Genomic DNA, 17,743 nt, shown 5'->3' with positions numbered 1-17,743 from the left:
TGCGCTCGACTGCGCCCTCCGGGCTTTGCATCCGACCACGTGGGGGGGAAGTTGCGCCGCCGCGGCCGCGATGAACGGGGCGAGCAGCAGCGCCGCTCTTGTGCCCCGCTGGCTCCGGCCGCTGCCCGGGCCGCCTCCTGCCCGCGGCTGTAGGAGCCGGATGGCCCCGCCGCCAGCCAGCCAGCCAGCCAGCCAGCCGCCCCCCTCCTCCGCCGGCGTCCCAGTCTTTCAGCCCCTGCAGAAACGCCAGGCGGGGAGAAAGAACGGGCTTCGGCTCCCGAGGAGGGAGGCTGGGCAAGCCGCTGTGGATCGGGAGCGGCGTGCTGGAGATGCAGGCAGGCAGGGAGGCTGGAAAAGGGAGGGAAGGAAGGAAGGAAGGAAAGGGGGGGGGAGAGAAGGAAGGAAGAAGAGGGCGAGGAGGAAGAGAGGAAGGAAGGAGAGGGGAGAGAAGGAAGGAAAAAGGGAAGGAGGAAGAGGAGAAAGAAGGAAGAGGGGGAGGGAGGGTGGGAGGGAGATGGGAATGAGGGGGAGGGAGGGGAGAAAGGAAGGAAGGGGGAGGAGGGGAGGAGGAAGAGGGGAAGGAAGGAGAGAGGGTGAGAGAAGGAGGGAGGGAGGAGAGGGGAGAAAAGGAAGGAAAGAGGCAGGGAGAGGGAAGGAGGAAGAGGAGAAGGAAGGAAGGGAAGGAGGGAGGAGGAAGGAAGGATATAAGTGAGAGCAATACAATACGGCTGTGCAGCTCTTCGGAGCGCGAGGCACGAGGAAGCTTCCAAACCTGCTCTTAGAAGCATCTTTTGCCTTTAAATCCAAAGAGCCACGGAACCAGGGCTTGTAACACACAGCCTCCTTGGTGGCCCCCTGCCAAGACCTCCAGAAAGGGTGAGCCAATCATCCTTTCCAACATGACGGAAGGGGAGTTACCTTCAGGACTGGGAAGTAATATTATCTATGGCACCCGTTCGATGTGCATCAAAGCAATCTGAGTATTCAGCAAGGCCCCATCTGTTCCTCTTGGAGCGGGCGCAGGTCCCTCCCAGCGCGCCATTCAGGGGCCTGGTGCAGTCCTTGTGTTGCAATCCCTGGTGGGACACCCTCGTTCTGGGTGCTGGCTTTTGCATAACGAGTTCCACCAAACTGAACTGGACCCTCTTCAGAGGGATTGGCAATTCCAAAGCCCATGAGGTCGGAGGCCAGGTTGACCCCGAAGCCCATGCCAGAAGGAAGCCCGCAAATGAGAGCTGCAAAGACCCTAAAAATGCTGGAATGCTGAACAGGATGCTGTTTTTCATCCTCCTCAAACAAGGACATCCAGGCTCCAGGCTCAACATATCAACTCTGGCTTTTGAGATTTCCCCAGCCATTGGCCCCAGGCTTTCAACTCATCTTCACCTGCATTGAGGACTAGAAGCATGCTTGCTTTTGGAGGAGAGGAGAGGAGAGCTGAATTGTGTCCCCATTATTTATGTATTTATTTTTATTTTTTAATTTTTATCCCACCTTTATTATTTTTATAAATAACTCAAGGCGGCGAACATACCAAATACTCCTTCCTCCTCCTATTTTCCCCACAACAACAACCCTGTGAGGTGGGTTGGGCTGAGAGAGAGCAACTGGCCCAAGGTCACCCAGCCGGCTTTCATGCCTAAGGCGGGACTAGAACTCTCCTACCACGCCTGATTGGCCCTTGGGCTGAGAGAGAGCGACTGGCCCACGGTCACCCAGCCGGCTTTCATGCCTAAGGCGGGACTAGAACTCTCCTACCATGCCTGATTGGCTCTTGGGCTGAGAGGGAGGGACTGGCCCAAGGTCACCCAGCCGGCTTTCATGCCTAAAGCGGGACTAGAACTCACCGTCTCCTGGTTTCTGGCCTGGAGCCTTCACCACTAGACCAAACTCCCCATTACCATTCAACACTAGCTGTCTCACCAGTGGAGATGTGTCTGCTCAAAGCCGAGAAGGAGGGAAGAAAATACAGCCCTCTGCTGTATTTTCCCCCCAAACCACAAGCCAGAATTTGGAGAAACTTAGTGGAAACTGGCTAAGACCTTTGAATTACTTTTCGATCATTGTTTCTGTCTAAAACAGTGTTTCTCAACCTCAGCAACTTTGAGATGTGTGGACTTCAGCTCCCAGAATGCCCCAGCCAGCATGCATGCATACTGGCTGGAGAATTCTGGGAGCTGAAGTCCACCCATGCTGGCTGGGGCATTCTGGGAGTTGCTGAGGGTGAGAATCCCTGGTCTAGAATAGAAGCAATTTTTTATTGCGCAACCTTCTCCAAATCTAAATCCACCCCCACACTCGAGGTCCAACTTAACCATAAGCCTCTCTGGATCATGAACATGGTGAGATGATCCAGCAAAGTTCTGGTGTTGGTCTTCTGCGATCAAAACCACAAAGTTTCATGTGTATTTGTGTGTGTGCGTGCGTGTGTGTTTTTTTTCCTCCCATGCACATTTGTGGACAGCTGGACCTCGAGTGTGGGGGTGGATTTAGATTTGGAGAAGGTTGCGCAATAAAAAATTGCTTCGCCTCTTCCGAGCCACAAGGATCCTTTCCCGGATCTCCCTTGCTCGCTCGCTCGCTCGCTCGCTGAGTTTGCACAGATGGGAGACGCTAGCTCGGAAGATGAAATTAAAACCATTACGGTGCAGGCAACTCTGGTTAAAAAAAAAGTGGGGGGGCTGGCTTGAAATCTTTTCCTGTGCAGCGGGCTGCGTGTTTTCATGTGCTGCGCAAACGGCTGCACGGGGGAACATCGTCCAAACGGACTGCAAAGGATTAGGAGAAATGCTTGGGCCCCCTCGGATGATCCAATGATCCGGGTAGGAAGTGTGCCAGCCTCCAAAAAAAAAAAAACCCTGACAAAACTTCTCATTTGTTTCTAGCAATTGTTCCATATTTCTCCTCTTGTCCTAATAAGGGAGGGGGGGAAAAAACTATTTTAACCCTAGAGTGGGAAATAAACATCTCTCTTTTTCGTTAATTCCTTCTCACAAACCTAGATCTCTTTGCTGCAAGGGGCTATGGTTTTAATTCTTTTTTTTCCCCCCAGTTTCCAGGGGGTATAAGGCATCTTAACGCACCTATTCCACTTTGAGGCATTGAAAACGAGTACACACCTGCACAATTGTGCCCCTGAATTTCTTTCGTTTGCTGTGCAATTTTGGCTGTGAGAACTCGGTGGGGCTTGAAAAAAGGGCCTGGGGTTTACATGAAGGCCATAAACCCTGGTTGGCTTATCCTGGTTTAGCTAGGGGTGTCCCTTTCTCTATAAAGATATAGATATAACTGTAGATTAGTTATACAGTGTGCGGGATATTGAGAGCCAGTTTGGTGTAGTGGTTAAAGCAACAGGCTAGAAACCAGGAGGCTGTGAGTTCTAGTCCCGCCTTAGGCACAAAGCCAGCTGGGTGATTTTGTGCCAGCCACACACTCTCAGCCCTAGGAAGGAGGCAATGGCAGACCACTTCCAAAAAACCTTGCCAAGAAAATTGCAGGGTCTTGTCCAGGCAGCCTCCGAGAATCAGACACGATTGAACGGACTGAGAAAACAGTGAGATATTAGAGTTAGTCCTTGCTTAACGAACACAATTGAGGCTGGAATGTCAGTTGCTAAGTGAAGTGGTCATTAAGTGAATTTGACCTGATTTTACGACTTTTTTTGTGGTGGTTGTTAAATGAATCACTATGGGTGTTAAGCAAACCACATGGTTGTTCAGTGAATCACATGGTCCCCCACTGATTTTCTTACCAGAAGCTGGCTGGGGAAGTCGAAAATGGCGATCGCATGACCACAGGATGCTGCGACAAGCATAAGTGTGAGGACCAGTCGTAAGTTCAAACCGTCACTAAATGAATGGTGGTTAAGCTAGGACTACCTGTACTGACTTTTGTCCAAGAGAAAAGAAGGGTTTTGGAGACTCGCCAAAGCACCATCCTCTTCCTCCTCCTCCTCCTCCTCCTCAGAAAATGTACAGGAAGGCAGATGGTTTTCTGAGACGTTTCATCTCCTTTCATAGCCAAAGAAATTTGTGGGGTTAGTGCATACAAGCAGCACATAAAAATGAGGAAAAACAGACCAAAAGGGAAAAGGGAACAAGGTGGCTTCTCCCCACAATGAGAGGTGGAGCCAAAAATAAAATCTTCCAGCTCAAACTGCTTGATTTTGGCCAGCTAATCTGACACTCATCCTCTCTGTTTTCCCTTACGCCGTTTTGACCCACTGAATATGTTCAGGTCTAGGGCAATTTAACAGGATTTGGGGAAACATTTTGTTTTGCGCTCCTGGATGTTGGTATTCTGTTGCCCTTCGCTTGTTTACCAATGCTTCTGTTCTGGCTTAGCAACACCTGAAAGGTTATTAATGGGGGCCACACCACAAGACTTTGCAAGAGAATCCACACCCCCTCCTCCCACCCCCCACTTTCCTTCGTTGGATCTACAGGAGGGAGGGAGCTGAAATTAGCCAGCAATTAGGGGGGGGGGGCTGAAAAAAGAAAAAGACAGAAAACTCTCTGAAAATTCACTGCCAAGTTCAGCCCAGTGCAGCGCATTTAAAATGACCCAGAGGTTGAGTGAATTTGCACAACGCTTCATTACAAACGAGTCCACTGTCTGAGCTTGCGCAATGCACAGCGCATGGGCTGGATTCCCACAACTGTGAACGCTGCAAACTAACTAACCAAGCTTAATGGTAGCCTGGTCTTTCTAGTTAAGAATGTGCAGTCCCTCCCTCTCATTAATCTCTGATTAACCATGTTCTTACTCCCTTCGCTTGGAAGCTCAGGGTGATGGCCACGTTCCCATGAAGTGCTTTTCACTAGTACTGTTTGAATATGTTTTCCTTTTATTTTTTAATTGCATTTTATAGAATTCCATTGATTATGAATTATAAAAGACTTGGAGAATATCTGGTGAGATGGGACGTACGGACTTATTCTGAAGAAGAGAGAACCAGAAATAAACATTCTTGACAATTTGTTCAGGTGAATCATAATACAGGTAGTCCTCATTTAGTGACCACAATTGGGGCTGGCAACTTGGTTGTTAAGTGAAGTGGTCACTAAGTGAAACCACAACTGTGCTTATGATCTTACTTCAGTTTTCTTTGGCTTTACAGACCTGTGAAGGTTGTAAATGCGAGGATTGCTCGTAAAGTTACTTTTTCATCACTGCTGTAACTGTGAATGGTTGCTAAACAAGGCAGTCACTAAATGAGGACTACCTGTAACGAACAAAGGGATTCCTAACAGATCAGCTTTCTCTCTATAAATATGCTCTGGGACAGATCTTAAGGGCAAGGATGTATCTGCCACGGAGGTTCCAGATGGATGTATTGTATAGCCAGACAAGCATTTGGGTTGCTATTTTTGATTTCTATCTCCCCGGTTCCTTTCCTTTGCACTCTGCCCTTTTTAAACTCTTCTGGAGGTCTCCACGTATAAGACAGGGTTGAAAACCCACGTGGAAAAAGGGTTAATCCAGTTGGTCTTGTTTACAGCTCTGGCCTGGTCACGTGGTGCCCGTCTGCTTCCTGCGCACAATCCAGTCCCCTATAAATATAGCTATTTCCAAACCACACACACACACACAGAGCCCAGCATCAGTTTCCCAGCTGAGCCCTGGCGTCACCTCCCCACCGCTGGCCTGGAGCTGCGACAAATGGGTCAGCTTCCCAGGCTGCGTCCCCTTGTCAGCGTGGTCCTCCTCGCCTTGACGGACGCTGTCACTTTTCTACGTACAAGGCAACAGAGTCCAGGGGCTTGGGGGGGGGGGGACACAACAGCGGAAGCGTGCAAAATATTGGAGGCACAAGAGAAGGCAGCGGTTAACGAAGCCTTCGGGCTAGCAATTAATTGTAAAGGCTTCATTTGCCTGAAAAGCCTGCTGCAGCTCCGATTAAGTCGCTCCCTTGCTCTGGGCTGGGGCCAACATCCTCCCCCCGCCCCCCCATCAGCCACCCACTTCTTCTTCATCCTGAAATAAAGCCTTAGGAAGAGGGGGAGGAAGGCGCGTGGAAAATATGACAATGGCCATTCGGAGGCAGGCAGGAACGGCAGGAAGACTCGCATTCAGGCTGCCTGCCCAAAGGGTGTGTGGTCACCAAGTGTAAATAGGGGCCTTCTCCCCATCTTGCAAGCCAGGATGATCTGGGCGGGAGGAAGGAAACTCCTGTGGATCCCCCAAAGTCTCCCCCGCCCCCCCAAGATTGAGATTTTCAGCACTGGCGTTAGCCAGACCTTGGTGCACAAAGGTCGGTGCCACGGAAAAGTTCCAAGTGCAAAAAAACTTCTTTTTGGCACCACTCTGACACCGGCTCCCCTTTTGTAAGAAGCCTGGAAGGTTTTCCCGATGAATTAAGCTCTTTGCGTCCAGAGCAAAGCACAGATTCCGCTTTCTTGGGGAAATCAATCCTTCCCGTGCTCAATATCAAGAGGTAGTAAACTTGATTGTGTTTCCCGAGTGTTTCTTCCAAAGTTGGTCATGGGTCTTTTTCTTCTCTTGGTCCTAATTCTCACAGCAGCCCAGCGAGGTCAGCTCATCTGCAACGTGCAGCCTGCCCAAAGGCCTCTCGTCAAGTGTCCAAAATAGTAAGAAAAGCTTTTCTGGTACCCTTTGTGAATTTGGTTTGTTTTTGTGAAGTCCACTGCGGCATCGTCAAGCCAGGATTACCTCAACAATATTGAGGATTGTCAGGGTTTGGGTAGATGAGTTTTAACAGCCACAACTACTTGGGCACGTGTTATGCCTGAAGATGTGACCTGAATACTTCCTAGATTCCTGGCTTGAACTTGAATTTCCAAAGAAAGAATATGTGATTCTTGTTTTGTTCTTTGTGTTTTCTGAGGAATTAAAACACAACCACAACACCACAACAAAAGCAGCTTGGGCACATGTTGTACCTTAAGATATTATTTAGATCTGTGTTTCTCAACCTCAGCAACTTTAAGGTGTCTGGACTTCTTCAACTCCCAGAATTCTGGGAGTTGAAGTCCACCCATCTTAAAGCGTGCTGGCTGAGGAATTCTGGGAGTTGAAGTCCACCCATCTTAAAGCGTGCTGGCTGAGGAATTCTGGGAGTTGAAGTCCAGCCATCTTAAAGCGTGCTGGCTGAGGAATTCTGGGAGTTGAAGTCCACCCATCTTAAAGCGTGCTGGCTGAGGAATTCTGGGAGTTGAAGTCCACCCACCTTAAAGCGTGCTGGCTGAGGAATTCTGGGAGTTGAAGTCCACCCATCTTAAAGCGTGCTGGCTGGGGAATTCTGGGAATTGAAGGCTACACATCTTAAAGTTGCCAAGGTTGAGAAACCCTGACCCAGAGGTATCTGGAATCTGAGGTGTTGCACCTAATATATCCAGGACTAGAGGCCACATGATATCTTTCAGCACTAATTGCTGGGAAAGATGCTGTTTGCCTTCTGGGATTCTGAAGGGGCTTCCAGGGAGATACAGTGAACATTGTACCCAAATCTGCCCAGATGTTTCGTTCCCTGCAAAAGAGATTTCTGATCTTTTACCTTCTTCTTGGGGTGCTGGAGAATTGATCTGGAATGTTTCTCAGTTTTCTGGAGCTGAGCGGATTGTTGGATCGTGGCCATGAGGGTTGCTGTTGGTGAATTTCCTTTCCACACCTTCTCTTCTGCCTGAAGACTCGTCGGCTGCCCACCGTCCCGATCTGGAACAGCCCCATGGGAGAAGCTTCCTCTGATGTCCTCCCTGAAGATTGAATGGAAGGGTGGGAAGCCAGGGAGGCTGCAGATGATTGGAGAAGGTTATATGTGCCCATATCTCTATCCCTCTGCAGACTCCCTGGCTGCTCCCACTTCTGCATCTGAAAAATCCCTGAGAAGAGCTCTCTCCTGAGGTCTTCCTTTGGGATTGAATAGAAGGAAAGGAAGCTGGGGTGGTTGCTGGCAGCTGGAGAGAGGACTGTCTGTTCCCCAATTCTGTGTGCAGCCTCCTTGGCTGCCCCCACTTCCTCCTCTGAATAAGCCTCTCCCCTTGTATCTCCCCTTGGGATTTAGGTAGGAAGCTAGGGAGGCTGCAGAGGGCTGGGGAGAGGATTGTCTCTCCCTATCACTCTGTCCTTCTGCAGCCTCCCAGGTTGCTCATCCTTCACCAGCTGAAAAGGCCTGCTGGGAAGAGGTTCCTCCTGAGGTCTCCTTTTGGGATTGAATGGAAGGGTGGGCAGCAGGGAGGCTGAAGATGGCTGGAGAGAGGATTGTCTGTTCTCCAGTACTATCCTGCTGCAGCCTCCCTGGCTGCTTATCCTTCCCCATCAGAAAGCCCCCTGGGAGGACCTCCCTTCTGAGGTCTTTCTTTTGAATTGAGGGGAAGCCAGGGAGGCTGCAGATGGCTGGAAAGAGGACTCTCTGTTCTCCATCTCTTTGTCCCTCTGTGGCCTCCCTGGCTGCCCAGCCTTCCCCATCTGAAGAATCCACCAGGAGAAGCTGCTTCCTGAGGAGTAAAGAGAAGGACAGGAAGCCAGGGAGTCTACAAGCAACAATAGAGAGAACTTGTTCCCCAAAACAAGGAAAGCTCACCCCACTAGAAATATTTCATACCCCCATTCCAAGGTCAACACGCTCCAGGGGGCTTGGACTACAACTCCCATCACACCAGCTATGTGGGCAGGTGTAGTCTGATGCCTAGGAGAAGGCTGCAATCACGTTGCTTAGTTGTAACAAGCTAACACATTCCAGACTGAGGAAGTCCTACCCAACGAGAGTCTTCCAACCTTCGCCCTAGATACATAAACATGGTCAATGAGTCACCAAGGTCATTGGAAGAGGTGAGTAGCCCATTCATTCCTCTCCTCTGACTCATCACAGGTCCCGGCAACAAATCCTTCTTGTGCATGCTCTATGAAGCCACCAAGTTTCCATTTTCCGGCACTCAGCATCTCTATGGTGACTGTTCTCACAGGACACAGTCAGGAACCAGAGGCTTTGACTTGGCGTTCCACATTCTTCCTGACTGGAGTCACTGGCCTTGATGGAGGAGATGGCCCAAAGCCACCAGGGGCACTAGACGGCTGTGAAAAGACTCATCATCCAGTTTTCTAATCCTCCAAGAAGTGTAATGACCATCTCCAACCATCTCCTAGGTGACCATTGGGGTAAGAGCGCAAAAGGACAATCACAGGTTATGGGATAGCACCATCATGAGAGGTTCAGGGATAACAACATCATGAGAGGTTCAGGTATAACACCATCATGAGAAGTTACGGGGTTGCACCATCATGAGAGGCTTTGGGATAGCACCATCATGAGCGGTTATGGGACAGCACCATCATGAGCGGTTATGGGATAGCACCATCATGAGAGGTTATGGGACAGCACCATCATGAGAGGTTCAGGGATAGCACCATCATGAGAGGTTCAGGGATAGCACCATCATGAGCGGTTATGGGATAGCACCATCATGAGCGGTTATGGGATAGCACCATCATGAGAGGTTCAGGCATAGCACCATCATGAGAGGTTATGGGACAGCACCATCATGAGAGGTTCAGGGATAGCACCATCATGAGAGGTTCAGGGATAGCACCATCATGAGCGGTTATGGGATAGCACCATCATGAGAGGTTCAGGCATAGCACCATCATGAGAGGTTCAGGGATAGCACCATCATGAGCGGTTATGGGATAGCACCATCATGAGCGGTTATGGGATAGCACCATCATGAGAGGTTCAGGCATAGCACCATCATGAGAGGTTCAGGGATAGCACCATCATGAGAGGTTCAGGGATAGCACCATCTTGAGAGGTTCAGGGATAGCACCATCATGAGAGGTTCAGGCATAGCACCATCATGAGAGGTTCAGGCATAGCACCATCATGAGAGGTTCAGGGATAGCACCATCTTGAGAGGTTCAGGGATAGCACCATCATGAGAGGTTCAGGGATAACATCATGAGAGGTTCAGGGATAGCACCATCAGGAGAGGTTCAGAGATAACATCATGAGAGGTTCAGGGATAGCACCATCAGGAGAGGTTCAGGGATAACAACATCATGAGAGGTTCAGGGATAGCACCATCATGAGAGGTTCAGGATTGTAGCTAAAACAGCTTTATCCAGAGGAGCACAGAGGTGTGTAGTGGGCGGCCTGCCAGGCAGAGCAGTTTCTTGGTATCTGTTTTGGCTAAAACTCTAAAGCACCACTAGATAGTGCATCTAGCTTCTGGGGAGAAACAAACCAAATAAAACATAAAGTCAAGTGCACATTTAATTCCAGTTTCCCCCGTGGTTGTTCATAATGCGTGCTGAGAGCATGAAACACACACATAGCAGAAGGTTCTGGCGTGGCTAGAGTTAGAAATAGGTATACATGGTAGCCATGGTACAACTTTTTCTTTAAAGGGAAAAATGTTCCACAGACTCACAAGAATGTCAAGCTGTCCTTACAGGCGGCTTCTCCATTGGAGCACTTCTAGGAATGACCGGGTGACTCCAAGATGCTGCATGGTCCCATGGTCATTCCAGGAAGTACTCCAAAGAGGAAATGCCTCTGAAGAATGGATGCCTCATGTTGCTCTGACCACACAGGTCATTTTTCGGGTGGAAAAAAAATATATTTTAGGATATTGGCTTTTTTCCCTGTGAAAGGATGCATCTAATTGGGCTTCATTTTTGCTAGCAATTGTCTTTCCATGGATCAGTTCACACCCAGACTCCCAGCTCTGTTCCTAACAAGATCTGAGGTGGAATTATTTTACATTTCTACTGAAGCTAATGCTGCAGAAACCTTTACTGATGTTAAGTCGCTTGTACAATCCAAATAGTTTATCATTTACAGAAGAAGGGCAAGGAAAATGTGCATTTGGGGGGTCCTTTGCAACGGCTGTCTCCATCACTTGACACTGTCAGACTACAAATCCCAGGATGCCCAGCCAGCAGATAATTCCGAAATGTATTGCCTCAAGGCATCTTAAAAACACCAAACTTAAAAAAAAAAGCTGCTCTAAAATAAGGCACTGTGGAAAAGCAAACTCTTAATTCTTTTTTTCTTGCCGTATTTTAACACATCTATTAATTAACATGTCTGAACATAAGATAAGGCTACCACAAATAAGAATTTAGATCTCCCCCCTCCCTCCGGTTATTCATTAACACATGCTGAACCGTGACAAAACAATTCAAAAGGACAGAAGTTTTTCACTGAAGACTGAATTTATTATTTCCATTCTGTTTCAAAACTCATCTTCACTAGGCACTGGAAACTTGTACCATTGTTGAAGAAAACCTACAATCCTCCCAGAAAGTCACCTGGTTTTTAAATTTTAGTCTTAATAACTCTCTGAACTGGGTTTAAAGTGGAGCTTAATTGTTTGGTTGTTTCTGGCTTTACCCCAGCAAAGGAACTAACTGGTGTCCATTATCGGTGACTACCTGAAAAAGAAACGCCTTCCACTGGCTGGGATAACTTTTAAAACTAACCCTTCCATGAATACACCAAATGTCGGTCCAGCCCAGTTTCCCATCTCTGAAAGGGTGAGGCTTGGGTAGGGCCAGCTGTTGAAGGTCAGCGTGTGACATGGAGAGTCACCACAGGCTAAATCTGAAGACCGGGAAGCATTTTCAGTTTTGGGAACCACCACATTGGTTCTCTTTCTGTTTCGAACTTGTCTCTACAGCTCTAACAGTCTTTACAATCTAGATAACATTTGAGCATTCTCTCCAAAGTGTATCCCCTGCGTCTAGGATGCTACGTGTGAAAATCTTCCCTAGGTTCATCACTGCGAGAAAGATGGAGGTGCCAGTCAAGGAAAGTACATTTTGGGGATTGACGTTGTGACTGTAAAGCGTTAGCTTCCATTTGTATGTTTGAGGAATGACAAAGAAATTGTCTATTTTAATGTGAATTTAACTCATTCCACCCATTCAAAACAATCCGTAAAGCAAAAGGCACTTGTTAGCACCAGGTGAAAGTTCTGGTAGGGGGACTCCATGTGAAGGTGATTCCATCAAAATCTCCAGATCCAAATCCGCTTTCCAAATCAGATCGACAATGTGAATCACATAATTTGGATGCATCCTTCTCTGGATCAGTTCAGTGATTTAGAAAGCCAAGGTCGTCATTGTTTTTCCCTCCAACTTTTTCCTGTCAACTGCCTGAATCAAACTGATCTGAGTCGCAATATCAGATCGAATCAATCTCTTCAACTGCTGTTTTGGATCCAATATCAGGATCAAACTGACATTGTAATCAGATTGGAGCTATTTATTTATTATTCAAATTTATATAGCCACCCATCTCTCTCTCTCTCTCTCTCTCTCTCTGAATGACTCTTACAAACAATTAAATGTTTAAAAAAAACAACAAAAAAGAACAACACAACAATTCCAAAAACCAAGAAAAAAAACAATACAAAAGCATAAAAAAAGCCAATTCATATCCTCCTAGCTGTCCTGCCTCGACGTTCTCACTTCTCTGAATGTGGGGTTCATTTTTCCAGTCCCATCAAAACAAAAACAAAACAAGAGAAAAAAAATGCGTACAAGAACTAGTACAGGCAGGAAAGGAATACAATCTGTTGATACAAAACCAACTAAGATCTCTTGGAAGTAAAAATTTTAAAAAGTTTTTAAAGTAAAGCGCCTATTAGAACAGCCAAAAATGAAAAGGCACACCAATTTTGGTACAAGGAGTTAAAAAAAAAATCAAATGGATATAGGAATAGGTGAAATCACAGCTGATTTGGAATGTGGAATTCCTGGGAAATCAACAGGATCCAACTTCAGCAGGAAAATTGGCAGGGGATTTTCGCGCACCGTTTCTCTGCATTTAGAGCAAGCTTCCTCTCCATATCCCAAACTATCTGATGCCCTCTACACTTTCTCTGCCAATTCCTGGCTGCCCAGTTCCCCACTTGGCTCGAGTCATTGTCGCTCCTGATTGCATCCCCCACCTTGGCCAACGGTATACCCCACTAGTCCTCATGGAGTTTCCCTTGCAGTTAACTAGCTGAAAGCTGCCTGGGAATGACCCCCCTTGAGGAATTTCACCCTTGACTAAGGATGCTGGTTTGTCAATGAGCCTCATGTGACGGAGAGTGGGGAAGAGCGCTTCCTTTGAAGCTCCCCAGCTCGGTGCTCATCCTCTTTATTGATGGAAGGAAGTAAACGCGAGCGACTTTGCTTGGCTGACCTGGTAAAAATTGTGCTGAGACGACAGTCTTTCTTTGCTGACATTCTCAGTTCCTTATTATGGTGGGTTCGGTGGGGGGAGGGAAGAAATGGCTGTCTGGAATCCTTGTTTCTCCACCCTCTCCTCCCCTCTGCCTCCTGCTCTGCTATCCATAATCTCGACACCTGGTTCTTCCCCTTTGCATCGCATGGGGGGTCGGGGGGGGGGGACCTGCAAAAAGCATCATTTTGCAGAGACAGAAAGAGGAATGGCTGGGAAGGTGGTGGCAGTCGGGGAGATGCTGGTCAGGCTGTTATGGACCCGGCGGCCGAGATATACGGCCTATCGACAGAGGCGGCGGGGCCAGGCGAGGAGCCGAGAGATTTATCGCAACCCCCTGCTCGATTCGTTCTCCACCGCCGAGCCAGGTTTCAGGGTTCTTTGACCAAAATGGATTAGGAATCGGTGTCCAAATAATGCATATATATGTGGCCAGCACTCAACCCTACCGGTTTGTCAAGGACGACCTCCAGTTGAACTTCATTTTTTAAAATCATCGTCATCATTAAAAATAAAATAAAATAAAATCCTTGCCTGGGCTACATCCCTGATTTTTTTATTTTTCATTTCAACCTCACTGGCCCTGTTTCCTAAATCTGCTGCAGAAAATATTACAGGATGGGGTGAGGGGAGATGTCACCTCTGTGCTGTGGGCTGTGTGCTGAAACATTTCTCCCTTTGCCAGAGATGAATGCAACAAACCTCATAGAGAAAGTTAGCCTATCAGGGAGAAAGCTAAACTAGGATACATTCCCCTGATTGCCAGTTTGCAATCTGTAGCGTGGTGGCAGTGGTTTTCAATAGAAGACATCATTCACCCTCATCCATCCCTGAAGAGAAGGCCCAGATTTCAGTTGTCCTAGATCAGCGTTTTTCAAACTTAGCAACGTAGATTTAGCAATTTTAAGATGTGTGCACTTCAACTCCCAGAATTCCCCAGCCAGCACGCTTTAAGATGGGTGGACTTCCAGAATTCCCCAGCCAGCACGCTTTGAGATGGCTGGACTTCAACTCCCAGAATTCCCCAGCCAGCATGCTTTGAGATGGCTGGACTTCAACTCCCAGAATTCCCCAGCCAGGACGCTTTGAGATGGCTGGACTTCAACTCCCAGAATTCCCCAGCCAGCACGCTTTAAGATGGGTGGACTTCAACTCCCAGAATTCCCCAGCATGCTGGCGGAGGAATTCTGGAAGTTGAAGTCCATACATCTTAAAGTTGCCAAATCTGAAAAACATTGTGCTAGAATCCAAGTCCCTTGAAAACAAGGATCAGAATGAAGATGGGATCTGAATGTAGCTATCCACGATTCCAGTATCTCCACCTTTGCACAGACATTGGCTGAGTTTCTTCAGCTCTGATTATGGAATTTCTCGATTCAAATACTAACTACCACAAACTATGCCCTGGACTTGCCTAACAAACTTTGAATTAAATTAACCCTTTTTCTAGGTTAAGAAGCAGGACCTCTCAAACTCTGTGGTCTCTTGGCCTCCTAAAATGACAAAAAATTATTTGTGCAAATACGCTACCCATGTCATGGATAAAACTAAAGATTTGAGGCTGGGTGAGAAATAAGTATGTGACTTACTTTTAATCCTTAATTTTTAATCTCCATCAAATGAAACAATGATAGAGCCATGCAACTTGATTAAATAAAACCATTTCATTGGAAATAGGCCAGAAAAAGCCACACCTCATCAACAATGTGATTGAAGGAAGGGAGGAAGGAGGGAGGGAGGAAGGGAGGGAGGAGATAGGGAGGAAAGGGGAAGGGGATGAGAAGAGGACATTGGGCAGGAAAGACAACAAAACCCATTGAGGTTTGAACACAGTTTCCCTAGGTCAGGCTTGTTCTTGAAACACAGCAGTTGCTGAAATTCTTGGCTTATGGATTCCTAATTTTCTCCAGTAAAGATTTCTAATCCGTGGTTCTTCTTGTGACTTATCTAAGGGGTACAGTTCCACCTGTGATGTGTTGATGGACAGAATCCCACTGGTTGACTTTTCACACCAATGCCCACTTTCAGTGCTGGCGACTTCAAGTTAATATCATCTTGATTAAAGAAAACATCTAATGGGCAGCTATTGCCAGTAAGTAAAAACCAGAATTAGGCAAGCTTGACTGCCAACAGCCATATTTGGAACGCAGAGGGCACATTGTGGGTACTCTCACAAAATGACAGCCATGAGGGTGTAGCTGTCAGGAAAGGTGGGACTAATAGTAAAATTCTCTTTGACCAGATGGCTTTTACTCTTGTTTTGCCTCCTTGCCAATTAAAGGAAGGCGGAGGAGGAGGAGGGGGTGAGGGGTGGTGGTGATGATGGAGAAGGAGAAGGAGAAGAGGTGGTGGTGGTGGTGGTGGTGGTGATGATGATGGAGAAGGAGGAGGAGGAGGAGGAGGAGGAGGAAGAAGAAGAAGAAGAGGAGGAGGAGGAGGAGGAGGAGGAGGAGGAGGAGGAGGAGGAGGAATGATTCCCTGGTATGCAATGAAGACAGGATCCAGCCACACACATTTGCAACTGATTCCATATCCACTATTTTAACTAGGCCTTTGGGAATGACAGGAAGGGCCTCTACCCTAAATACTGATCAGAGCGTCAGGTGCTGCCTTTCAACATTTTGCTGCAGAGTCAAGGTGGGGATGGGGGGAAAGAAGGTGAGATGGAGATCTGAAGCCTTCACATCCATGTTACCAGTTGTGGTTGCAGAAGGAGCATTCAGGATCCAGCCACCCTTCACTCCTTCTTTCATCTTCAAACTGTCGGATCCCCAGAGTGGTTTTTGATCAGGTTGACATTTTTTAAAAAAATCCTTCTCTCCCTCTCTCACTTCACTGCCTTTTTCACTTAGCTTCCCAGCTTGTGAGTTGGTCCTTCCCTTGTTTTCACTCCCTCCACATCAGCCAGGGATTCTTCTCCTTTTCCTTCACCTTCCCTGAGCTGTGAGTGACCATCAGCCAAATTCAGGGAAAGGAGTTTCAAAGGAGACGTTTCAACAATGTACAACTGGTCACCTCCAGCGTTTGGAAATCCTCCATCCAATTTGCGGGCAGAGGATGCTTTCTCAAAATTGTTCTCTGCAAGGAGAAATTTGCCAGCCGTTGAATGGAAGACAAGAAGCCGGAGAAAGAACGTTGCATTGAAAGGCGTCAGAATTAAGCATGATCTTGGGTCACCTCGCCACAAAATAAGGACACCCCACTCCAGGAAAATGCTACAGGTAGTCCTCGTTTAGCAATCATTCTTTTAATGATGGTTTGGACTTTAAAAACTGACTTACGACCTGTCCTCACACTTACGACTGTCACAGTGTCCCCGCAGTCACGTGATCATCATTTGGGTGCTTGGCAACCGGTTCACATTTATGACCGTCACAGCGTCCCAAAGCCACGTGATCGCCATTTTCAACCTTCCTGGCCGACTTCTAGCAAGCAAAATCAACAGGGAAATGCATGATTCGCTTAACGACCACTGCCAAAAAGGTCGTAAAATCAGGTTGGATTCACTTGATGACCTCTTCTCTTAGCAACTGAAATTCCAGTCCCAGTCATGGTTGTTAAGCTGGAAAGAAATAAGGTAAAAGAGGTAGAAAAACCAGTGCAAATTTTGTGGGAGGGGGGAGACCTTGCAAGGCTGAGAAGCCAGGGGAGTTGCATTCCAAAGAAATTCACCCCAATTCTCCCTCTTCTGAGAAAGAAGTTTTAAAAGGAAATTCATGCTTCGAAAGTGATTTTGCGGGGGGTGGACAGGGGAGAGAGAATGAACAGTAATGTCTTTTCCCAGTAATCATTTGATCAAAAATATTAGAGCAGGTGGCAGTTTGGAGACAAAGAGAGGTCACTGCTTTATCCCACCAGACCGTATTTGAGAGGTTGTCACCAGGAAGAACTATGGCTAAGATATTAGTTGCTTGAGATTATATTGATTAGGCACCCGTTTCAGTCCCAGGATGCAGGTGGAAGGCTATTTTTCACCCTAGGACTCCTGAAAGGGGGACACTTAGTCTTATTTCTGTATCTGGGTTGAACTTTTGAACTTCGGGTGTAGTGATTCATCTCCGAGAACCACTGGGCTCTGCCTTCAGCTGCAGGACTTGGTAAAATCCCAAAGTGTTGAAGTTAAAAGTGCCAATACAGATGGGAGAAGCTATTACTCATCATGCTGAATGGAATTTTTTTTTCCTTGAAATGCATGCGAGCAGGGAACAAATCACCAAAAAAAATAGTGTGGACTATTTTGTTGCTGGTGGGAGATTGGCTCACATTTGTTGAGTTTTCATCAACTGCAATCCTAAGAATGGATCCTTCTGAAGTCACTGGGGCTTACTTTGAGGATATTCTTTGCAAATAATTAACTTATCAGTGCCAAGCAGTGTGCTTTTTTCAGAACAGGCCCTGCAATAATTTGATAGCTGCGTTCACATGTTATTCTCAACCAGAAACTAGCTAACCGGGTTACCACTAGCCCATGAGGTTAGTTGAAGATTCAGGAAACCAAACAAAATTAGTGTTGAGTGACATGGTTAAGTGAAGTCAATGTTGGGCAAAGGTAAC

This window comes from Candoia aspera, chromosome 16 (genome assembly GCF_035149785.1).
Source record: "Candoia aspera isolate rCanAsp1 chromosome 16, rCanAsp1.hap2, whole genome shotgun sequence".
In the NCBI taxonomy this organism is placed as follows: Eukaryota; Metazoa; Chordata; class Lepidosauria; order Squamata; family Boidae; genus Candoia; species Candoia aspera.
Note: the sequence above shows the minus strand (reverse complement) of the source record.